The following is a 25,521-nucleotide window of genomic DNA, read 5'->3' on the forward strand; positions in this document are numbered from 1 at the left end:
TTCATCATCCATCCATCCATCATCCATCCATCCATCATTTATTCATCATCCATCCATCCATCCATCCATCATTTATTCATCATCCAACCATCATTTATTCATCATCCATCCATCCATCCATCATTTATTCATCATCCAACCATCATCCACCCATCATTTATTCATCATCCAACCATCATTTATTCATCATCCATCCATCCATCCATCATTTATTCATCATCCATCCATCATTTATTCATCATCCAACCATCATCCATCCATCGTTTATTCATCATCCATCCATCATTTATTCATCATTTATTCATCATCCATCCATCCATCCATCCATCCATCATTTATTCATCATCCATTCATCCATCCATCATTTATTCATCATCCAACCATCATCCATCCATCATTTATTCATCATCCATCCATCCATCATTTATTCATCATCCAACCATCATCCATCCATCATTTATTCATCATCCATCCATCCATCCATCCATCATCCATCCATCCATCATTTATTCATCATCCATCCATCCATCCATCCATCATTTATTCATCATCCAACCATCATTTATTCATCATCCATCCATCCATCCATCATTTATTCATCATCCAACCATCATCCACCCATCATTTAGTCATCATCCAACCATCATTTATTCATCATCCATCCATCCATCCATCATTTATTCATCATCCAACCATCATTTATTCATCATCCATCCATCCAACATTTATTCATCATCCATCCATCCATCCATCCATCATCCATCCATCATTTATTCATCATCCAACCATCATCCATCCATCGTTTATTCATCATCCATCCATCATTTATTCATCCATCATCCATCCATCCATCATTTATTCATCCATCATCCATCCATCCATCATTTATTCATCATCCAACCATCATCCATCCATCGTTTATTCATCATCCATCCATCATTTATTCATCCATCATCCATCCATCCATCATTTATTCATCATCCATCATCCATCCATCATTTATTCATCATCCAACCATCATCCATCCATCGTTTATTCATCATTTATTCATCTATCATCCATCCATCCATCCATCCATCCATCTATCCATCATCCATCCATCATTTCCAAATCATGCAGTTTATAGTGAATCTAAAGTAGGAACTCCTCAGCTGTGCAGGAGACAAAACAAACAAAACTTGGAGATGAGAATGAATGTTTTTTTCTATAAATATTGCATTTAGTTTTGTGGTAGAGGAAAACTTTGCATTAAAGGCTGAAACTAAAGAAGTGTGGTGATGTAGACCCACTGTCCTGACGCGTTCAAGTATTCATGTTACCCTGCTCGCCATGGCGCCCCGCTGAGCGGGAAGCCTCATGAATGTCTCATGACCTCTCACCTGACCTCTGCCTGCTCTACATCCCAGAGAACTTCCAGGTTGAAGCTCTTCTCTGTTTTGATGTTTCATGGCAGGTTTGAAGTCGGCGTCTGAGCTCCTTCCAAACCAGCAGCAGCTTTTCTCTGAACATCTGGGATGTTCAAACATCTGCACGGCCTGTAAAATAACAGAGAAGATGGTTTCTGGTGTTCAGGACATGATTTAGTCTTATAGAGAAAATCTGGCATTAAAATATTCGTTTCATCACGCAGCACCTCTCGTCCTCGTCATATTCACGGCAGGAACGCGGGGTTCCTGCCTCGGTGTCAGAGCAAACAGGAAGTCCTCCTCAGACTTGGCTCTGGAAGCTGCTGAATCCTATCAGCTTTCCGCTGCGCCGCGATAACGAAAACCTTTAGAGGAAAAGTGTTACCGAGGAGGAAATGTCAAATATTTTCTGTTCGGGAAGATCTGCAGAGATGGAGGAGTCTGTTCCTGACCTCTGAGGAGATCTGAGATGAATGTTGGCGGCAAACTGCCGGTGTCGTGACCCCAAATCGTCCAATCTGAGACGGGCGATGAGCTGTTGCTGCCGCTGTGGGCTGCAGGTGAATCATCTGGTGCGATGGAGGAAAAGCTGAAGCTGAGAAACCAAATCCCCTCCTCTGGGTTTGGTTTGGAGGACGATTCCTACAAATGTTGTTCCAGTTTCATAAAATCTGAACAAACTAAAAAAAAAGAAAAATGAATAAAGAAGAAGGGTTCGGTCAGAACCTCCCGGATGTTTGGAGCCACGTCAGTGGAGGTCCCCCTGTCCGTCTGTGTGAACACACTGCAGCATTTCGCCTCCGTCCGTGCTGTCACAGCACCGTCTCCTCTCTGAGTTTCACAGCTTCTCTGGTGTTTCTGGAGAATTTGCTCCAAAGTTTTCTAAATGTTTGCTTCTCACTTTCAGGATTTACATGTAAAAATAAACCATAACAGCGTGTGTGAAACTGCTTTTGGCCTGAAATGTGCCAGGCTCTGTTCTGGGAGAAACAGGAAGTCGCATGTCAGCTTTGCGGCGCGGGAGCGGCGGTGGCGCCCTCAGGATGCTGCGTCTCTGAACATTTCTGTGTGCTCTCCACAAACACATCCTCAGGGCTGCAAAGCTTTTATCTGCTGCTTTTAATTACCGTTTTAATTTGCAGCCTGATGATTGAAGCAGCCGTCTGAAATTGGAAAAACCTTGAAAAGTTCTCACCATGTTATGAATCGCATTGTAATTTCAAACTGCACCTATTAGAGCTCATTAAAATTCTAGCAGAGGATGAGGGATGCTTTTTAGCCATTAGTGGCACGGATGATTGTGTGATGTGCCCTTGTCTTTCAGCCGAGCGAACAGAGCGCAGGCTGCTTCTGAGCAGGATATGAAAATGTGAAAAGGAGCTTTTTATTTCCATGTTTATCACCTTGAGTCTGGATCGGCGGCAGATGAAAGCATGTGAAGCATAAAAACAGGAGAGCGGAGAGGCGCTGAGAGCAGCGGCTCTCCGCTCTCCTCCTTTTGTTCACCAAAACGCCTGATTGTTGTTTTTCTCTTTGGAATCACATTTCTGACAGTTTCTGCTGCATCATTTCTAAAACACAAACGTCCGCCGTGTTCCTACTGTCATCAGAGGCAGAGAGGCTCAGATGCTGCTGGGATCCAGGCGTCACTCTGATCTGTCCTGGACAGAAAGATCCCATCACAGCGTCTGCAGCTCAGACGGAAGGAGAGGTCTTTCTGAAGACACCAAAGGTCCTCCGTCAGATTCTCCTGGAAAAGAAAAGCCTCAAAGTTCAGATCTCCACAGAATTGACAGAAGCCAAACATTCATTTTCAAACAAACATCTGTCACGTTTTAGAAGGAGACCTTTCTTTAGTGATGAAAAGTGGAGTCAAAGAAATCTGTTTGAGGTCCAATGAAAAAAACAAAACTTCAAAGCCGCTTGAAGTAGATGAAGGATGATGCTAACTTCTCACATCTACACCTCCTACCAGTTTCTGACACCAGGAGTCCAAACCAGAAACTTTAGGGTTTAAAGATCAGGATTGAGGTTCTGCTCTTCCCTGATTTTCCTCTTTTGTTGTAGATTGTCTCTAAATGACGTTGTGAAAAGCCTGCAGAACTGTGGCTGCAGGACTGTGGCTGCAGGACCCCGGCTGCATGACCCCGACTGCAGGACCCCGACTGCAGGACCGTGGCTGCAGGACCCCGGCTGCATGACCCTGACTGCAGGACCGTGGCTGCAGGACCGTGGCTGCAGGACCCCAGCTGCAGGACCCCGACTGCAGGACCCCGGCTGCAGGACCCCGACTGCAGGACCGTGGCTGCAGGACCCCGGCTGCAGGACCCCGACTGCAGGACCCTGGCTGCATGACCCCGACTGCAGGACCCCGGCTGCATGACCCCGACTGCAGGACCCCGGCTGCAGGACCCCGACTGCAGGACCGTGGCTGCAGAACCCCGACTGCAGGACCCTGGCTGCATGACCCCGACTGCAGGACCCCGGCTGCAGGACCGTGGCTGCAGGACCGTGGCTGCAAAACCCCGACTGCAGGACCCCGGCTGCAGGACCCTGGCTGCAGGACCCCGACTGCAGGACCGTGGCTGCAAAACCCCGGCTGCAGGACCCCGACTGCAGGACCCCGGCTGCAGGACCCCGGCTGCAGGACCCCGGCTGCAGAACCCCGACTGCAGGACCCCGACTGCAGGACCGTGGCTGCAGAACCCCGACTGCAGGACCCCGACTGCAGGACCCTGACTGCAGGACTGTGGCTGTAGGACCCCGGCTGCATGACCCTGACTGCAGGACCGTGGCTGCATGACCCCGACTGCAGGACCCCGGCTGCAGGACCGTGGCTGCAGGACCCCGGCTGCAGGATTGTGGCTGCAGGACCCGGTTTGCAGGACCCTGGCTGCAGGACCCTGGCTGCAGGATTGTGGCTGCAGCCTTTGATCAACCTTCAGATCAGACTGTTTGTCTGAGGCCAGACTGCCAATCCCAGGCAGAGGGTCCAGAAGGTTGTGCGGATGAAAGCTGCAGTGCTGCTCTTTCTGTGCAGTCAGAGACGTTTACTCACATCTGCAGCTTCAAACCTGCAGATGGAATCAGAAACTCTGAACTTCAGAGACACACAGAAACATTCTGATTCCTCTTTGATTGTTGGTGCAGAAACAGTCTTTATGTTTCACTTTATTCCATTTGCCAGATGAAAATCTTCTGTTATTCCCGTCTCTTCTGACGAAGCCGACATCTGATCAAACTTCTACCGTCTGATCAAACGGGCTTTTGGGCCGTCTCACATGGTTTTGATGAACGAATGTTAAGAAGTCTTTTCATGGTTTTTCTTATTTTCCCCCAAAGCTCTCAGCAGCTTTATCTCCTGAGGGAACCGTAACAGCAGTTAGAGCATCCCAGCAGGGGGGCTGCAGGCAGCCGGAGGAGGCTTACACCCCCCCACAACCCCCAACAGGCGGGTAACACTCCTCCTGTCTTCCCCCCAAAGGAGCAGCTCTGCTATTAATGCATGAAACTTCCAGGAGTAAAATGAGAAGGTTGTTGTTTTAAAAAGAGCCAGAATGACCTTCAGAGGGATTCTCATGTCACTCCAGAATGAACGAAAGGTTCTCCTCACCTTCCTCACCTTCCTCATCTTCATCCCAGTGCAGCTCAGGTTAGCCGTCCTGAAACGATTCAAATCCTCTTGGTTTGCCTTCAGTTTCTGTTCAGTCGTTTTGTTCTGGAACAGTTGGTCAGTCATCAGAAGGAGCTGGATCTCCTCCTTTACAGTGGAGGAGCATGTTTGTGCTCCTCACTGTCCTCCTTATGGGGGAGGAGCATGTTTGTGCTCCTCACTGTCCTCCTTATGGGGGAGGAGCATGTTTGTGCTCCTCACTGTCCTTCTTATAGGGGAGCATGTTTGTGCTCCTCACTGTCCTCCTTATAGGGGAGGAGCATGTTTGTGCTCCTCCACTGTCCTCCTTATGGGGGAGGAGCATGTTTGTGCTCCTCACTGTCCTCCTTATGGGGGAGGAGCATGTTTGTGCTCCTCACTGTCCTCCTTATGGGGGAGGAGCATGTTTGTGCTCCTCACTGTCCTCCTTATAGGGGAGGAGCATGTTTGTGCTCCTCACTGTCCTCCTTATGGGGGAGCATGTTTGTGCTCCTCACTGTCCTTATGGGGGAGGAGCATGTTTGTGCTCCTCACTGTCCTCCTTATGGGGGAGGAGCATGTTTGTGCTCCTCACTGTCCTCCTTATGGGGGAGGAGCATGTTTGTGCTCCTCACTGTCCTCCTTATAGGGGAGGAGCATGTTTGTGCTCCTTACTGTCCTCCTTATAGGGGAGCATGTTTGTGCTCCTCACTGTCCTCCTTATGGGGGAGGAGCATGTTTGTGCTCCTCACTGTCAGTCCTCCAGTTCTGGATCGTTCTCCCATCAGCTGATCACATGTGGATCTTGGACTGTCAGGCTTTCCCTCTCATGAATGTTTGGGCCTCCGTTACGTCTGTGTTCCTGGTTCTCACATGCCTGCCTGACTGCGACAGATGATTGACAGGAGATTGACAGGTGGGTGGACCCAGCGCTTTGTCCTTCTCCTTTTTGGGCTGCTGTTGAGGTGAAACTCCTCTTGGTGTGTCCGTCCCTCTTCCGGGTTCTTGTTTTTCATCCAGAACCTCAGCACATCTGCAGTCCGGTTCCGTCTGCAGGAGTTTGTCTCCCTGCGATGAGAACCAGAGGAATGTTCAGGACGTCGTTCGGATCATCACAGCTTGGTGGAATCATCTGCGTTTTCCTGAATCCTGGGTTTTTCGGTGGGGCTCATGGGGGCCCTCAGCCTGTAATGAAGCTTTTCACAGCTCATAATTGCTTCTCATTACTTCAGCATTTATCTGCCGCCCGCCTCTTTAACGGGATAAAAATCAATCAATGGCCGCTCGCCTTTGCGACGCCACAGCAATTTAGAAGAAAATGGCGGCGGCTGAGGAGCGGATTAGGGCCGGCGCCCGCCGCGGTGGCGGTGACACCGCACAATCCTAATGGGCTTCTTCACGCCCCGCTCACCTAATCACCCGTATCAAACGCTCTGACAGAAGAGCCCCAGCCTCCTATTTATTTGATTTCTCTCACATTAAATTATCCAGGATTTAAAAAAGGATTAAATTTTTTACACTTGTAAGAAGCCTTAGCCTCTTAATTAAAGCAGAAAATAATCCAGCAATTATTTTGTCAGAAGCTGAAGTGGATTTTTTCCTTTTCTGAGTTTGCAGTCAATTAGACTTTTGTTCTGCGACGTCTAATTTGAAAGTTGTGGGGTTGTTGCGTTGGGCTCGGCGTGCTGCGGCTGCAGGGCCATTGTCATGCAGAACGCTGTTCTTCAGCGACACAGCCCATCATTCACATTGTCCCAACAAACAATGGCCGCGCGGCGGCGGCGCCCCGCACAAATCCCATTTCCTGATAAACGAGCGCCGTGGTTTCGTGATGAGACTCTGACAAGCTGGAGGAGGAACAATGGCAGCCAGGATGCTCACCTGAGCTGGCTCTGCTGTCTGCGTTTTCTTCTGCAGATGCTTTGTCCTCGCGTCTTCACACACAGCAGATGCTTCACAGAAGTGTCAGGAAAGAAGTTTCAAGGTCCAAACTTCAAATTCTGGAGTAGTTGTTGTTTTTCTCCTCAAACTTGTGATGCTTTTCGTTCCCCCGACCCGCAGGCCAGAGCCTCAGCAGCTTTGGTCTTCAGGATGCGTTTGGGGAGGAGGAGGTTTTCAAAAAGTCCGATCCACAAACCTGATCCAGCAGCAACTGAAGAAAAAAGACGACAAATCTTTTCTTTACAAAATGATCTGCTTCCAAAAGCGATGCTGACTTTTAGAGAAGTTGGGAGGCTGGCTGGAAGCTGGGAACTGATGTCACGCCTGCAACACGGATGTCTCGGAGGGGGCGGAGTCTCCCAGGAGCAAAGGCGAACTTCAGCTGTTAAGAAAGTGGGACGGAAACTCGTGACCTCCACACTCAGACATCTCCAGACTGTTTGAAAAGAACAGGGGATGTTGCAGCCCGGTAACCATGGTAACCATGTTCCGAGACCCGCAGCAGCCTCACATTTGACACGAGCAGAACAAGCACGCAGAGAGATTGTTTTCCTGACTTTTTCGGTGTGGAAAAACTAAAAAGCTGCAGCAGCAGAAAATCAAAGCAGGAACTGTCTACAGGTGAGAGCAGCGTTCGATGCTGGGATGTAAACACCTGCAGGGCGACTCCAGCCTGAAACCTGTTCAGGTGTCCTGAGATTGTTGATCCAGGCTGTGCTGGTTCGGGGGCAGGAGGGCAGCAGCAGCAGCTACGGCCCCCCCGAGACTCGGAGTGCTGTTAGCAGAGGAGCTGTTGTTTGTCTTGGATACAAATCAAACACCAAGACCTCCAGCTCTGCTTTGACTGACAGCTTCAAGGAGGAACTGAGCAAAGCAAACAGGGAGAGGAGGAATTCCCGCGGTGCTTCACACTCTGACGACTCCTCTTCCTGCTTTCTGCGGTCTAGTCCAACAAATCCCAGCCGCTCACGGCTGCAGGAAACACAGGCAGCCATGTTTGTCGGACGTAAAGACGGTCCGCCCGCGGTCACGCCTGTCACGCCGCCGCTGGAGCATCGCTCCCTGTCTTGTTTGTCGCGGTGACGCCCGGCCTGGACAGATGATGCGTTCAGGTGAAACGTTTCCTTCGTTAGTCACGGTTCCCTTTCTTTCAAACGGCGGGGGTGATGGAGGACTCTAAAAGGTGAAGATGCCCCCTGAGCTTCCCAGTTTCTGCTCCTCCTGGGAGGAGTTTGGAGTCAGATGTTATGAAGCTGACCTCAGGAACAAACGAGGTAAAAACGACCGAAACCACAAACCTTCAGGAACTGCAGGCACGGTGGGGGGAGGATGATGATGATGTCAGCGTGTTTACCTTGCAGTCATAGAGCTTCTCTGCTGGAGTTTGGCGTGATGATGTCACAGGTGAAGGTGGGTGTGGTCCTGTTAGTTTAAGGTGGAGTTTCTGCTCCAAACTGTTCTTCATCTGAGTCTGAACCCAGAAGGATGGAGCGTAAAAACACAGAAACGGATCCGCTTCTGAGCCTGAAACGTTTCTGCCTGAGGGAACAATAAGGATGGAGAACCTTTGAAAGTCTGTCTGCAGACAAACATGAGGACGGCTGTCCGTGACCAGACCTTCCGTCTTTCACATCAGCTGTAAATATTCTGCCCCGGTTCTGATCGTGTGATGGAGCAGATGCTATTGTTAGACCGTGCTGTGGGTTCGGCGCTCACCTGGAGCAGGACTCCAGGTGAGCCCTTCCTTTGTTTCTGCGCCGCCTGGCAGCAGACGGAAAGGTCAGGAGCGGGGCGATTGGCAGCTGATATTTGCAGCACAGTCAGCGTCCACGTCGTCACTGAGAGCTGACAGGAACCGGCACCGGCTGCTGTATGGACCCTTTCCCGCCTGACAGACGGCGCTGAGAGCTCCGTGCAGCCTGGTTGTGAACATGAACCACCTTTTAGTCAGAGGTGTGTCAGTGCACGGAACGCTGGTGGTACATTTGGGATTTTTCTGCTGCTTGCAGGAATCTTTTCTTCCTCTTCTTCCCTCCGTCCTGCTCAGAACTCAGCCCTGACAGCAGCGCCCCCAAAAGAGCAGCTGTTGCACCTGCAGGCGGTTTGATCCCGTCTCCTGATCTTCCGGCGGACTCGAGCTGATTTCCCTCCAACGCATCATCGACTGTTCCCCCAAAGGCCTCAGATTCATCCATGATATCATTCCAGTGGACCTTCATTCCTTCTTTTGTCCAACAGGATTTTGTTTTTTTAAGGTAAATGTGGAGAAGTTTGTTTGAATTATTGCAATAGTTTTAGACTATTTTTGGTTGAATTAGCCTGAGACATTCAGCATTTGTTTTTTCTGTTTCCTGTTAGTTCAGCGTTGAGGACGTAACGTGAAAATGAATTATTGTTTCTGCCGTTAGTCTTTATTGGTGAATCCCACTGAGGCATTTGCCGCATTCACACGTTCTCAGGAGGTGCAGGTTCTCCGGTGAAAGTATCCGGACTCATTTCCCTGAAATTTGAACAGTTTACTTGAACTAAACTGTTCAACAAAGTGTTCCAGGTTCCAGCGCCTGTTCAGTTTCCTGCTGAATCCCAGCGCTCCCTCTGACATTTACCCTCCTCTTCCTCACTGCTCTGTGGGGGGTGCGAGGGATAAAGCTGCAGCAGTGTTTGCTGCATGGGGGGGCATGTGCTCCTCAATGACCAAACAAACATGACATGTGATGCTAACTTCAGCTAGTTATCCAGAGATTAAACTTGTTTGACCTTCGTTCTGTCTTCAGGAGAAAAAGTGGATTTGATCGTTTTGATCATTTTTCATCAGACGTTTGAGATCAATCAGCTGCACTGATGGAGGACTTGGACTCCTCTGCCTCGGTGGTAAACAGACACCCCCCACCCCCCAGCTGAACATCTTTTCGGTGATTCATCAGACGGAGAGCTGCTGCTTTTAGCCGCTTAAAAAAGCTTCTCCTCTGACGGAAAATGCCTCTGTGAGCGTAGCAGCAGCAGCCTCAGGCTTCACTTTGTAAAACAAACTGCTCCCTCTGAGACCTTCACCTGCAATATTTACCCAGAATGCATCAAGTTGGCCACCATAATAGAAGTAATCTCAATCCAAATGTCAGAGGCGCCGAGCAGGAGCTGCGAAGAGGCTTTTAAACGGCTGTCAGAGCCCGGAGCGAATGTTTGTGAGGGCGAGCGGCGGGAAAGAGGCGGGGTCACCGCAAATGAAGAGGCGTGTTGTCATTACCCAGCTGTCTGGACGATAACAGGAGTCTGCAGCACCACTTCAGAGTAACCCCCACGCTGTTTCAACCCCAAACAGCTTCAGGCAGGTTCTGGATCACACCCGGGTCTCACCAAATCCCATCAGTTTGTTTCTGAAACAGAAAAGCTGTGGTTACACGATGATATCTAAACCCTCATGAAGGAAACATCTGGGTCCTGCAGCTGTGCAGGCCGGAGTATCTCTGCATCTTCTGATGCTGACGGAAAATAAACCATCATCAGTGACGTCATCATAGCTCAGACAGAACCCACTACTAAAGGTCATGTGTGTTCTCCAGAACTCTGTCTCACTTTCAGTAAAAACTAATCAACATTTAACTTTGTGAGTCCCACCCAAAGATGGTCAACAAAAGGCTGCCGCAGTGAAATCCTTGATTCTAAATCCCTATTAGAAGGCTCAGAACCTTTTGGTTCTGGAGGTGAGCCGGTTCTGCTGCAGAAGAAGCTTCATTTAGAGAACCTGAAGGAGGAGCAGACGCTCCAGCAGTCCAGCCTGAGTACCTGCCTCAGGTGTGTCCCCCGTCAGGAGGAACCTTGTGAAGCTGTAGGTTTTTGAAAGAAGAAGGTTTTCAAGTTAACCCCAGAGGGTTTGATGCCTTCATGCCTGCAGGATGTGGACCCTCTGTGGTCACCATCTTCTTCATGCACATCCTCAGGCTTTCACAGCCTTGCCACTTTGTGTGGGTTTGCCCCTCCCACTTTGGAGCTGGGAGGTGGGAACCGGGGGCTGCTGCCCAAGAGCACTTCAGAGGGAGGCTGAAGGGTCTGCACCCCCTCCCTCAGCTGTTTCCTAACAAACCGCTCCAACAAAGAGTGCGGCTCTTTGATGACTGGCTGGCTACAAAAAGACCAAATTGCTCTGCTTTCATGAGTCTGCCTCTCCGTCTCTCCAACTTTCCACGTTTTCCAAAGGGGAATTAATTGGCACAGCTCCCCATCCCAGGAGGACGGGCTCATTTACATCCTCCCATAGACACAGGCGGAGGAAGGCCGGCTCCTCTGAACCCCTGAAAAGCTGCGTCTTCGTCTGGCTCCTTCCCCAGAGTCTCTCCCTCCGACCTCGCCGCCGGCGGCCGGCCACCAACACTCACTCTTCCCAACAACATTTCTTCCCCAACTTCTCAGCTCCCAGCTCAGATGTGGGGGGTCCCACAGGAGGGGGGGGGGGGGGGGTTCCCTCCTGTGGGTCTCACCGGCAGAGGTCAAAGGTCGGCTGTTGTTTTACTCCATAGGCATAAATTCACAACAGCATCACTCACTTCAGTTTGCTCATATTAAATTGATTTACTCTATCAACGGTGGCGCAGCGCTTTGGCGCTTTGACCTCACCTCCAGGATGCCAAAAGGGATAGGGATGGATTTTTAGTCATCCATCCATCCAGAGGTACTCGTCACGTTGATCAACCGGCCGATCGCCAAAAATTAACAACAAATACAAATATATTTAATAAATAAATCCGTCAGCGAATCAGCATCCTCGGCATGATACACTTAAATGACGTGCAGAGAAGCTAATCAAATATTCTCTGAAAAATGCATTCTTTCTTCTTCTCCCAGCATGCAATGGGGCTGACAGAAGCCCCGCTGCGACCACTGCGGCCCGCAGAAGCCTTTATTGAGGCCCACGCCGGATCCTCGATCAGAAGTGGGTCCGGAACGCCCCACCTGACCCAGCCTTCCTGCCACGGCGCCTGCGGTTCCCGCCGGGATTCAAGGCCACTCAGGCCGCAGTGCCCACAAGGACGCGCTGCTGGAGCCCGGTCCAAGGAGCGGGGGCCGCCGTTCACTCAGCTGTAGTGAGACCAGCCGTGCTTTAGAAACATCATGCCCCAATAACACGGTTTACTGCATGAAACGTGTCGCTGCTGTCTGTTTTCAGAATAAAGCACCTTATCTGTTATGTAATTATAAAATGACAGATAAATACATCCCTGATCTAACCTAACTTCCAGCCATCCCAGCATTCATCCATCTGTAGTCCAGTCTAAAAACTACATTTCAGACTGAGCATATTAAAGCCATAAATTAAACACTCATTAGAATAAATAGGAAATTTGTAAATAGGTATTGTTAATAAAAACAATTTAAAAGAAATAGGTTATAGTTTGACAAAATTTTAAATTATTTCACAAAATTTGTAAATAGGTAAAAGTTTAGTTAAAAAGAAAAAAAGGGGGAAATTATTAATAGAAAAGCAGTTTTTCTTTTTTATGTGGATTTTTGGTTCGTAATCAAGTTTTTTTGATTTGCAATTTTATATTTTTTTTTCCCAACCTAGCGTGTTAACGTCAATCTTAGTCTTCTGTGTTCCTATTGGATGAAGAGATTGCCATGTCCAATCAGAGGCGCTGACGTGTCTGGTGAAAATGTCCCGAGGCTCCAGAGAAGAGGAGGACTAGTCCGAGGAAGAGAGAGGCTGAGCGACCAGTTTGACTCAAAGTAGAATAAGTGGAAGCAGACTCTACTTTCTGTTTGTGACAACGTCATACTTGTAAGTTCTATATTTGTGAGGTCAAGCGATTGGATCAGAAAATGTAGACAATCGTGTGTAGCGTTAGCGCGCTAGCCGCGAAGCTAGCTTTCGGATTAGCTCTCATATGTAAAGTATGAAGACTTTGAATGCAGTTTTGGACACTAAAGGACACTTTTGTGCAGTGGACCAGAGAAGTCCATCCTTTCTGGACCCTGTCGGCGGACCTCGAAGCTCCACGAATGACAGGAGGGCGCGTGCTCATCCGGCGCCGCCTCGCCTCGTGTGAAGCCCGCCTTAGCATCTGCCGTCCACTGAAGGTCGCGTGAGTACGTGCACGTGTCATCCACTCTAAAGGGGAGGGGACATCTTCTTTGACGCCATGACGACCTCCAGCAGCGATTCAGCAACATGGAAAGAAAAATGGAATTTGGAAATGTAAATGTGACATTCTGCTGAAATGTTTTATTTTGAATATTATTCACACGAAAGTTGACCTTTTTTTATTGTAAACTGTGTTGTATTTAGCAAAACAAAGAAATCTTTTGGACAGTTAGTTTGATCATCTACAAAATTATTAGTAGGATTTAAAAATTAACTTAACCTTTTGTTTTTATCTGCTAAACGGAGGCACCGTCAACATTATTCCTGAATTGAAATCAGTCCAAAATCAATAATAATTAAAACTTCAAACAATAACTTCTATCACCATTTAATCATCAGTTAATGAAGATTACATGGATTGAATGTTACACATCCATTCATCTTTTCATCCATTCATCCATCCCACTGTCCATCTATCCTTTCTTCCTAGTCTCCATTTGTCCCTTCATCCCACCTGCCATCCACCCCCCCCCCCATAATGTGTCTACCTATCCATTCGACCATCCCTTTATCTATGCAATAATGTCCTCCACCACTAAATCCATCCATTTATCCATTCAACCCTCTGTCCGTCCTTTAATGCATGCCTCCATACATCTGTCCATCCTTTTTCTTCATCTATCCACCAGTTCATCCGTGCCTCCATACATCCAACCTTCCATATCTAACCATCACAAGCACCGGAAGTGAGTAAAAACAAATGTTTTCCAAAGAGGCGATCAGTTTATGACGGAGGTTTGTTGGAGCCTCATGAACTCTCATGTCTGCACCTGATGGATGGACGATGAACGATTGTCTGGAATGAGTCGTCTTCAGCCATGTTGGTTTTCAAACAAATTATCGGACCCACCAAACGTCGTTTAAGCCTCGCAGAGGAAGAGCCACGTACGCGACACATGCACACGCCGGAGACATTCAGTCTTCATTACGGCTCCTGTGACAGTGATGTTATTTTTTTATTTTTTTCGCTTTGCTTGAGACTAACTTAACTGTGGAGTTCTAAAACAGAACAAATACAGCTGCTGCTGGAAGAGACGAACAATTACAGATTTCAGGGGTCCATCTGTCAGCTCCAGTCACTGAGCAGCTGCTCTGTGCTGCCAGAAAACCCTCCACTAAAAACATGCTCAGATGGCTAACAAAATATTAATTGGCTCTTTTTTTTTAATCAAATCAATTCTGTTTCATGTGAAATCCACAGAATAATAATAAACTACGTTTTTCTGCCTTCAGGCTGCAGCTGCACGTCTGTATATGCTTTATCCAGAGGAACGTCGACTGGTTCCTGCAGAAAGTTCTCTTAAAGGCAGTTCTACTCCTGAATGTTGCAGGAGCGGAGCGGCGCTCTAATGTGGGAGGGGCATCAGGGTGAAAATCAGCAGAATCTAATTGGGTGTCTATAGGAGTCTTCTTCTACTCGCTCAACAAAAGAATGAAACAAAGGGCAGACTGGGGAATAATTTGGGTTTCATTTTTAAATCTGCACAACCAAGAATTAGTGAAGTTGTAGCGTAAAGATGAATTTATGTGAAAAAAGTCGAGGTGTCTGGTCTGGTGGTCTTTTCTGTCTACGTAGTCCTTGGTGATGAGGTCAGATCTCATGGTAGCTCTTTTGTCCTTTGTGGTTCTGGTTTTGTCCCGTTTCTGCCACGCTTCTTCTTTGGATTTAAAGTTCTGTTTCAGTTGGTCTGTCTGGTCCCCCCATTCTGGTGTGATCTGTGCGGCAGCGGCTCAGGCGGTTAAGCAGGTTGTCCAATGATCGAAGGGTCTGCGATTCGATCCCCCCCAGTCAACTGTTGTTGTGTCCTTGGGCAAGACACTTCACCCTCCCTGCCTCCAGTGTGGCTCCGCTGGTGTGTGATTGTGTGTGAATGTCCCGGTGATGGTCAGAGGGGCCGTAGGCGCGATGCCTCTGTCAGTCTGCCCCAGGGCAGCTGAGGCTACATCAGTAGTTACATCACCAAGTCTCTTCTTTCTCTTTCAGCTTTTCCCATCAGGGGTCGCCACAGCGAATCATCCTTTTCCACCTCACTCTATCATGGACATCTTCTACCCTAACATTAGCCAACTTCATGTCCTCTGTTAAGACATCCATGTATCTCCTCTTTGGCCGTCCTCTTGCCCTCCTGCCAGGCAGCTCCATCTCCAACATCCTTCTACCAATATATCCACTATCCCTCCTCTGAACATGTCCAAACCATCTCAGTCTGGCTTCTCTGACTTTGTCGCTAACACAGGCAACATGAGCCGTCCCTCTGATGTACTCGTTCCTTATCCTGTCTAACCTGGTCACTCCTAAGGAGAGCCTCAACATCTTCATCTCCGCTACCTCCATCTCAGCCTCTTGTCTCTGTCTCACTGCTACCGTCTCTAACCCATAGAGCAGAGCTGGTCTCACCACTGTCTTGTACACCTTTCCTTTGAGTCTTGCTGACACTCTTCTGTCACACAACACTCCTGACACTTTCCTCCAACCGCTCCAACCTGCCTGCACTCGCCTCTTCACCTCTTTTCCACACTCCCCATCACACTGAACTGTTGACCCCAAGTACTTAAACTCCTGCACCTTCTTCACCTCAGCCCCCTGTAACCTAACGCTTCTACCTTGATCCCTCTCGTTCAGACACATGTATTCTGTCTTACTACGACTGACCTTCATGCCTCTTCTTTCCAAAGCAAACCTACACCTCTCTAGCTGTTCCTCCACCTGCTCTCTACTCTCACTGCAAATTACAATGTCATCCGCAAACATCATTGTCCAGGGAGATTCCTGTCTTACCTCGTCTGTCAGCCTGTCCATCAGCATAGCAAACAAAAAAGGACTCAAAGCTGATCCTTGGTGTAGTCCCACCTCCACCTTGAACTCCTCTGTCTGACCTACAGCACATCTCACCACCGTCATACTTCTCTCATACATGTCCTGAACTACTCTGACATACTTCTCTGCCACTCCAGACGACCTCATACAGTACCACAGCTCCTCCCTCGGCACCCTGTCATACGCCTTCTCTAAATCTACGAACACACAATGCAGCTCCTTCTGACCTTCTCTGTACTTTTCCATCAACATTCTCAAAGCAAAAATGGCATCAGTGGTGCTCTTACGGGGCATGAAACCATACTGCTGCTCACAGATCTCCACCTTCTTCCTAAGCCTGGCTTCCACTACTCTTTCCCACAGCTTCATTGTGTGGCTCATCAACTTTATTCCTCTATAGTTGCTGCAGTTCTGCGTGTCACCCTTGTTCTTAAAGATCGGAACCAGAACGCTTCTCCTCCATTCCTCAGGCATCTTCTCACTCTCTAAAATCCTATTGAACAACCTTGTTAGAAATTCCACTGTTGCCTCTCCTAAGCACTTCCATACCTCCACAGGAACGTCATCAGGACCAACGGCCTTTCCGCTCTTCATCCTTTTCAGAGCCTTCCTAACCTCATCCTTTCCAATCTCTGCTACTTCCTGCTCCACAACAACCACATCTTCCTCCCTTCTTTCCCTGTCATTTTCCTCGTTCATCAGCTCCTCAAAATACTCCTTCCATCTTTTCTGTACACTCTCCTGGGTTGTTAGCACCTTTCCATCTCTGTCCTTAATCACCCTTATCTGTTGCACGTCCTTCCCATCTCTGTCTCTCTGTCTGGCTAGCCTGTACAAGTCTTTCTCTCCTTCCTTTGTGTCTAACCTGTCATAAAGCTCATCGTAAGCTTTCTGTTTGGCCTTTGCCACCTCTCTCTTCACTCTACGCTGCGCTTCCTTGTACTTCTGTCTACCTTCCTCAGTCCTTTCTACATCCCACTTCTTTTTAGCCAACCTCTTCCTCTGGACGCATTCCTGTACTTCCTCATTCCACCACCAAGTCTCTTTACCGTCTTTCCTCTTTCCAGATGACACACCTAGCACCTTCCTACCTGTTTCCCTGATAATTTCTGCTGTAGTTTCCCAGTCCTCTGGAAGCTCATCCTGACCACCCAGGACCTGCCTCAACTTCTGCCTAAATTCCTCACAAGTTTCTTCATTCTGTAGCTTCCACCACTTGGTCTTCTTTTCTGTTTTCCCTCTCTTCTTCTTCCTGACCTCCAGAGTCATCTTACACACCACCATGCGGTGCTGTCTGGCTACACTCTCTCCTACCACCACTTTGCAGTCAATAACCTCTCTCAAATGACCTCGTCTACACAGGATGTAGTCCACCTGAGTACTCCTACCTCCACTTCTGTATGTCACTCTATGTTCCTCTCTCTTCTGGAAGTAAGTGTTGACTACAGCCATTTCCATCCTCTTCGCAAAGTCCACCACCATCTGTCCCTCCAGATTCCTTTCCTTCACACCAAACCTGCCCATCACCTCCTCATCACCTCTATTGCCCTCACCAACATGCCCATTAAAGTCTGCTCCAATAACAACTCTCTCTCCTCTGGGGAAACTCTGTATGACCTCATCCAACTCACTCCAGAATCTCTCCTTCACTTCTAACTCACAGCCAACCTGTGGCGCATACCCACTGACTACATTCACCATCACCCCTTCGATTTCTAACTTTAAGCTCATCATCCTGTCTGAGACTCTTTTCACCTCTAGAACACTGTTTACAAACTCCCCCTTCAGAATCACTCCTACCCCGTTTCTCTTCCTATCAACACCATGATAGAACAGTTTGTATCCTCCTCCAATACTACGTGCCTTGCTGCCCTTCCACCTTGTCTCCTGCACACACAGTACATCTACCTTCCTTCTCTCCATCATGTCTGCCAGCTCTCTGCCTTTCCCTGTCATTGTGCCAACGTTAAGAGTCCCTATTTTCAAACCTATGTTCCTGCCTTTTCCCTTCTCTCTTTGGCCACGGACCCTTCTGCCTCCCCTCTTTCTTCGACCAACAGTAGTCAAATTTCCACCGACACCCTGTAGGTTAACAGCATCGGTGGCGGTCGTTGTTAACCCGGGCCTCGACCGATCCGGTATGTCTAAAGTGTTGTGGATGATTCGCATGGTTATTTTGGCAATTTTTACGCCGGATGCCCTTCCTGACGCAACCCTCTCTATTTATCCGGGCTTGGGACCGGCACAGAGGCAACTGGCTTGCAACCCCTGTGGCTAGATAGAGTTACATCACCAAGTATGAATGAATAATGGACACACTGTAAGCGCTTTGAGCGTCTGGAAAAGCACAGATAAATCCAATCCATTATTATTATTGTTTCAGGTGAAAATGATCACCTGGTGGTCGATGCTACTCTGAGCTGCTCTGTTTTCCATTTAAGCAACTGAATAAGATCTGACTGGTCCTCCAGAGCACACCTGGTCAGATTTACGCACGAGTACAAGACGCCGTCCCCCACAGGACGACGATGATGATGATGATGATGGTCATCGTCATCATGGGCTGGCAGCAGTGCTTTTTGTTGGACTCTTCAGTGCAGTTCAGGCTCCTCAGAGCTGCTTTACAGAGACTGGCGTTGAGGGAAACCCTGCAGAATGCTGCTGAGCGTACAGGACTCATTTTTCCCAGAATCCATCATTCTTGCGTTTGTCTCCAGTCCCGCGGTTGTTCCTGCCTCCGTCCCAACAGTCGTGGATTTCTTACATCTCCGCCTGCGTGTAAATGTTTAGTTTTTTCCTCGCAGAATGACTTTTTTTTCCAACCTTTGACCACCTTTGCCTGAAGCCATCATCAGCTGCGGCAGCTCGGCGTGTCGCTCAGCATCTCTGCCCCCCCCAACACACACACAAAAACACAAAGAATGGTGAAACAGGAACAAGGCTGATTTATGGGAGTTTGACAATTATTCCTCACAGAGAAGAACACGGCGTCTGCTGCTGGATCCACGACTGAACTTTGATTTTTGCCATTTGGGGGGGTGTGGGGTCAATACACAGGAAGTGGCAGATTTTATCCGCGGGGTGTTTTCATCTGCGCTCCCTCTGCTTGCTTAGATATTAGACGCTGTAATTCAGCCGCAGGAATAATTGACCTGTCAACGGGTTCACACCAGCAGTCCCATCACTCTGCAGCCGCGCTCCTGTTCCTGCAGATTGATACCCCCCCTCGGTAATAGTGTACCAGCTTTTTCTCTTACAAAGAACTGCTGCCCTCCCTCCCTCCCCCAAGTAAAAAGACATCAAATCTTCATTTTTTTTCCATGTTGAGTTGATAGCAGAGAGACCACGCCCCCTTGGGCAGCTTCACCACAGTAAAGAGAAAAAAACGGATTTGTCTCAAACATCTTCATGTTCTCTGATTTTTATCATTTTCTAAACAAAATTAATTTCTCAATTCTGTGATAGTGAGCACAAAACTTCGCTGAAGCTGCAAGATAAAGTGGAAAAGGCTAAACAATTGGATCCCATCTCTCCCAGTCTTCTGATAGCAGAACTTTGGGTCAGAACCAAACAAGACATTTTCTGTCAGTTTTCTATCTTACTGCTGCTACTAGCAAAGACATTAAAGTTACAACAAACTTTCAGGGGGGGCTTTATTTTGAAAGGATAACTGAAAACATGCATGTTTGTTACATCATAGACTGAACCTCTAGAACATGTTTAAAATGATCACAAGAAAAAGGAAAATAAACATTAAGATTTCCTGTCTCCTTGCCCTCAGCATTAAATTATGAGACAACGATCTGCATGTGAAGTTAGTGTTTGTCTGGTACAAAAACCCCAAACCAGAAAAATGAAGTCAGATGACAAGATTGAGTTAAAAAAAAAAAAACACCTGGTACGGTCCCAGTCTGGGCCTGGTACGGTCCTGTCAGTTTGGTTTGTCTCTCCTTTGACAGGGGGGGGGGGTTCTAGAGAGACGGACAGACTTCATGGATGAGGGTTTGAATCAGTGTTGATGTGGACTCCTGGATTTTAAGGTTGGAGCGATTGCAGTGGAAGGATGGGAAATGGATGGATGAGGCATGTTGAGTGTAACGGTTGGATGTTGTTTACCAGGAGAAGTAGCCGGTCTAACCCAGCCTCATTCCACTTTCCATGTCTGTCGTTTTGAAGACGTTACATTTCACAGAAGCAGTTCCTCTGAGCTGAGCGTCTAACGCCAACCCCGGCTGACGGGCCGTCAGATCGTGGCGAGCCGAGCTAATCAATGAGGGTGTGATTTATAACGTTTGCTGAAATCAGCAGAACAAGCTGCTTCGCGCCATCAGGGGATTCTGGCTGCAGCCTCCCCCTCACAGCCAGCCACTCGCAGCTTGTAATTGGATCTCTGTATGAGGCTTCCAGGAAGTTTTCATTTGGGCTTTACCCACAATTCACAGCTCTCTCCTCATAACCTACATTACTAATGGAGACAAATGTTGCATTTGATCCTGGGAGAGTTGTCTAATTGGAAGAGTAGGAGAGGAAACGAAGGCGCAAAAGAAAGCGTTCTGTTCAGGAAGTCAACTGAGAAAAACAAAAGAACACAATTGGTGAGTAAACACGGCTGTTTAGCTCTTCAGAAGTTCCTCGACAGCCTCCTGCAGCTGACACAGAGCCTCAGCGCCGGTCTGAGAAGCTGCTGCAGCCCTCAGTGTAACCCCGGTTCCTGGAAACCTTCTGCTGGGCTTTCTAGAAACGTCCTTTTAAACATGACCTCCTGCTTTCCCAGCCATGTTCCACACAGAAGCTGAGGGAGGCTGCAGGAAAATCTTCCAATAGTTTCCTTTGAAAAATCACCTGCAACATCTTTGAAACAAAAGTTTCATGTTGATATTGTTTGGTGATGTAGGATGAGCGCCCTGAACGCCTCTGAGGCAGAGCAGAAAAGCTCTGTATTTGGAGAAAACAAAGGAACTTAGGGATGTTTCTTCATTATCAAAAGCCCAGTCTGATGGAAATGCTGCTTTAACAAGTTCTTGCTGCATTTCTCTTTCTTGCTGGAGGACACGTATAGAGAAAATTCAACTTAAAACTGCGTTTCTGGGAATTTTTTTTTTTTCAAACCGTTGTGAATCAGGAGCAGATGGAAAAAATGTGGTTTAAAAAAGATTATAATTGTGACTTAGGTGCTGCAGTGGGCGGGCCACAAGCCCCCTGCTCCGCCCCACCCTGATGCATCCACTTGCAGATGACAAATGAAAAAAATCCTCGCAGAGAAGGAGGGTCTAAGGGCAGGGATGCCCAATTTAACTCACCGTAATTTCTGGACTATAGAGCGCACCCGATCATAAGCCGCACCCATGACATTTTTAAAGGCTAAACCATTTTGTACATACATAAGCCGCACCTGTCTATAAGCCGCATGTGCCCACATTGAAATGTGTTGTAGAATGAGGATGTGTTGAAACCGCACTCGCGTGTAAGAAAGAGGAGGGAGTGTGTGCAGCGGAAGTGTGTTGGGGTGTGCGTAGAGCTGTGACGGTGTGGGATTTTTGATCACCGCTGTGATGAAGCAGCAAGAATGGCGGTGTTGGGACTCTTGCAATACCCCACCCCTACCCCACTCCAAACAGCGGGCGGCCGCGTCGCGCACTGAAGAATGCACTCAGCTTGTAATGGAAATTCCCCCAGAAGCCCTTGAAGTCTGAACACAGGACTCACAGAAAAAGTAAATTATCAGCAAAGATGATTGTGTTTATTATAGTTCAAATCATGCACCATATGCAGAACTTAATGCATTATGCGGATGCGGTTATCGTCACACCCCTAGGTGCGCGTTCACGTTTGATATACAGAGTGAAGGAGAACTGTAATAGGTTGCCCCCAGAAGAACGGTGAATGATTCCTTATTAACCTGCTCTGGAGGCTCTGAGGGTCTGAATGGGGAAGTGAACCCCAAAGGAAGATCCGCCTTTGGCAGAGAGGATCTTCCCTGCATCTTCCGACCCCGATCAGAAAGAAGAACAGTAATTGCAGGAAAGGTTCATCACATAATATATTTACAAAGAAAGACTGTACACAGAGTTTTCAAAGTTTTAATAATATATCAGAGCTTTTCTTTCTAAACAGTACCTGAGACACGGCAGCAATATGGTAGTAACGGCACAAATAGGGCTGGTTGAAGTCACTAAGACGCGGCAGTAACACCGCACTGACAGGGCTGGTTAAAAAAGACACACCGGTCAAAGTCACTGAGAGCAGCAGTAACTTATAGGCTCTGCGCGGCACACCTATGCGCAGAGGCAAGCAAGGCGCTGGAGGTTTTCTTCCACAACAGTGCCACACTGTAACACACAGCACTAACAGGGCTGTTTTAAAAAACAAACATAAAAGTCACTGAGAGCTTTCTTCATCTTCCTCCTGTGCACTGAAAACATGTGTTAGCAACTTAGCTTGTTCCTTTTTGCTGTGTTTATTTTGTGTGACTGCGGTTGTCAGGGTTGAAAGCCTGTGACAAAAGTAGCGGCTTATAATCCGGAAATGACAGTAGTTTGTTTACTTTAGCCATTACCTACTGTGTTTCTGACGGATGTCACGTTCTTATTATTATTATTATACAATTACCGTATGAAGCTCATTGAGACGACTGTTGTTGTAATATTGGGCTATAGAAATAAAAATGAATTGAAATGGATCCATGAACGTCTTTGTTTTTTCGTCTAAGCTGGAATCTGGATCTAAACTTTACGCTCCAGATCGCTCGCCATTTTCGTTGAACTGGTCCACCGGGTCAGATCTATCCATGAGCATGGCAGCAGTGGTTTTGGTTGGACTCCTCAGTACAGTTCAGGCTCCTCAGAACTGCTTTAGAGAGACTGGCGTCTCATCCTCCTTCGGGGGACGGGGTCCTGTACTCGTGCGTCATGTTTGGTTGGTGGTGTGAGGGGCAGTAAGTGAGTGGGAGAGAGTGTAAACAAAGGGATGATGGGAAGTGAATTGAGGCTAACTCCATGCCAACATTCCCGCCCGCAACTCTTGAGGTAAATTGCTGATGAACTCCAGTGATTGAGTGTTGTGAATCAGATCCTTGGTTTGAGGTTTGCCCGTTAGGTTTTTGCCCGTCTTCAGCTGCAGAACCACCAGGTTCTAGTTTCCTGCATCTGCTCCATCGTTCCTCATTGGTTGTAGCTGCTTCCTGTCTGGTCTTCTGTCTTCTCATCATTTTTTTTGTTAAGTCTGTTAGAAGTTCAGTTTTTCTCACTTTTTGAAAGTATTTTTCCAGTTTGCTCCATTTTCCTGCCAGTGGTTGCTCCACTCACACATCTTTGACATCTCCTTGGATTATTTCATAATTGGACGAGTTCTTTTCAAAGAATCTGCAGAGATGAGGGATGAACATCAGTCTTGACTCCTTGGAGTACTTCTCAGTCTTATCATGGATTCTTGCAGCGTGTGAGATTTCCAGCAGATAAATCTGCAGCAGCGATTCGACTTTCCTCATCTCTTCCTAGACGGAGGCAGTGCTGCAGTTTCTGCCATCTGGAAGAGGAGGCAGATTCAGGTTAGCGCTGTTAACGTGAGTGCATCAGAAGGGTTCTCACAAAGCTGTACCAGCATTCTGAAGCCAAGCACAGCCTGCCGGCAGGAAGACGGTGACGCTGCTGAAGAAGCTCTGATCATCTGGACAACTGTGTTTGTGTGAGACCTCGGGAAACGGCGCCATCTTTTGATCAAATCCCAGAATCAGCCTCCTTTGATAGAAAAATCATAAAAGTGATCTTAATGACAAAAAGCCTGAGAAGACTTTTGACAATTCCCCCTTTCAAACTCCAAAGGCGCTGAGCTGCACTTCCCCCAGAACTGTAGCAGTAAGCAAAATAACCCGTCAGACTCGTGTCACTTCTGGAAAAGCTCCCCAATCTGCATTCGGTTAGAGAGACGCCTGCAGCAATGTGTCAGGCAGCAGATTCATCAAACTACAAGAAAACACTCCAACAATGGACACACACGCCCCCAGCTCTGACGGCAGGAAGCTGACGGAATCCATTTAAGGAACTGAAGCATTAAATAAGAAGCCATATTAAAGTCAGACAAGGATGCTGCTGAACTATGCAGCCGTTATTACACGTTTTACAGACGCAGATCTGAACTCTGCTGCACTTCATTCTGAGCCACATCCTGTCAGTTTGACCACGCCATCGGTTCCACTCTCAGAAATGTTTACGGCCAATTACACCACCCCACAATGCCAAGTAAAACCAAACCTCCGAGACCAAAATCGGTTGTGGATCAGAGTCCAGACTCTCATCAATACCTCAGTAATGCATAAATAAAACAACCGCTTCTCCTAAAAAATTTCATTTTTCAGACAGATTTGAAACAAATACTAAATGTGAACCGTTTTCTAATGTAAAGATAAAGTGTTGACGTTTGTTGTAAATCTGCTGTTTGAGTTAAAGACTGGAAGGCATGGAGGGGCTGAGAACAGCCGAGTTGGCGGATGAAGATGGGGTTTAGTTTACTGTGTGACAGGAACCAGCAGACGCTGCTCCTTTTTCTGTTTCATTAACTGGATGCAGGAATTCACATGAAACCAGTCCAGCAGAAAAATGCTGCGTCACTCAATAACTCAGTGCTTCTCAAATAGTGGGACGATGCAATGCCGGGGGGGGGGGGGGGCACGCAGTAGTAGCGGTTTTAGGCACAGGTAATACGGGCAATTGCCCGGGGCGTAAATTTAACGGGGGGGGGGGGGGGGGGTGACAGTGGCTCAGTGCTTGGAGAAAAATCTGCACCTCCATTGGTTTCCTATTATCTGGTCTATGACAGAGTTTGTAACAGCCTGAAACTGAGAACGAAAGGGGAGGGCTAGTGGGCTCAGGCTGCAGGTGAAACGGCGCACGCAGAGCGCTGCAAGCACGGCCTCTGTTGCCCAACACCAGGATCATCACGTGCCTTTAGATGACTCAGCTCATGCTAATAATGTCATTCTTTATGAACTATTGTAGACATTTTGATGACGTGTCTTTATTTTCCATCAATATATTCTTTGTCTGCCTGTGGTTTACCTGGTGTCAGTATTTGACATACAGACACCAGGTAATGCAGGAAAACTGCTGCACTTTGACATAGTAAACAATCCATCATTTAGAAAGAAAAATCAGTACAATTTTTATCTATTTCTTCAGACTAAAAACGTTAAATATATTGGTGCTGTTAATGTTTCAGATCAATTTACATTTAATATTATTTATTGATTTAATTATTTTTCTCAGCATCAAATGGTTCAGTTGGTCTAAATGTTTCTAGTTTAAATAAGGACTAATATTTTTTTTTAATTTCTTTTCTGTTTTAAACTAGAACAGAGTTTCTGTGGATAAATAAATGTAATATTTGTTATACGTGGATTCATTTTGCTTTTTGCTTTTTTTTATTGTCAAAAGATACTATTTTAGGTATACTTACACGTACTTCACTTTTTATAGATGCTAACCTAATATATTGTCACCGTTCGGGTGTGTGTGTGTGGGGGGGGGGGGGGCATTTACTTTTTCCTAGGGGGGGCCTGGCAAAAAATAATTGAGCAGCACTGCAATAACTCATG

The 25,521-nt window shown here is 47.5% G+C and overlaps 2 long non-coding RNA genes across 2 annotated transcripts in view; both read left to right on the top strand.

Moving 5' to 3' along the window:
• Positions 1-8,786: 8,786 nt before the first annotated feature.
• Positions 8,787-12,205, top strand: LOC110015713. Its single transcript, XR_002290958.2, has 2 exons — positions 8,787-9,233; positions 11,818-12,205. It is a non-coding gene; the product is annotated as an uncharacterized LOC110015713 (long non-coding RNA).
• A 347-nt stretch (positions 12,206-12,552) lies between these two features.
• Positions 12,553-25,521, top strand: part of LOC110015806 — a 29,887-nt gene continuing 16,918 nt past the window's right edge. The window contains exons 1-2 of the long non-coding RNA XR_002291081.2: positions 12,553-12,751; positions 12,916-13,059. This is a non-coding gene — a long non-coding RNA (uncharacterized LOC110015806). The remainder of the gene's footprint in view (positions 12,752-12,915; positions 13,060-25,521) is intronic.

Source organism: Oryzias latipes, chromosome 10 (assembly GCF_002234675.1).
Source record: "Oryzias latipes chromosome 10, ASM223467v1".
Classification (NCBI taxonomy): Eukaryota; Metazoa; Chordata; class Actinopteri; order Beloniformes; family Adrianichthyidae; genus Oryzias; species Oryzias latipes.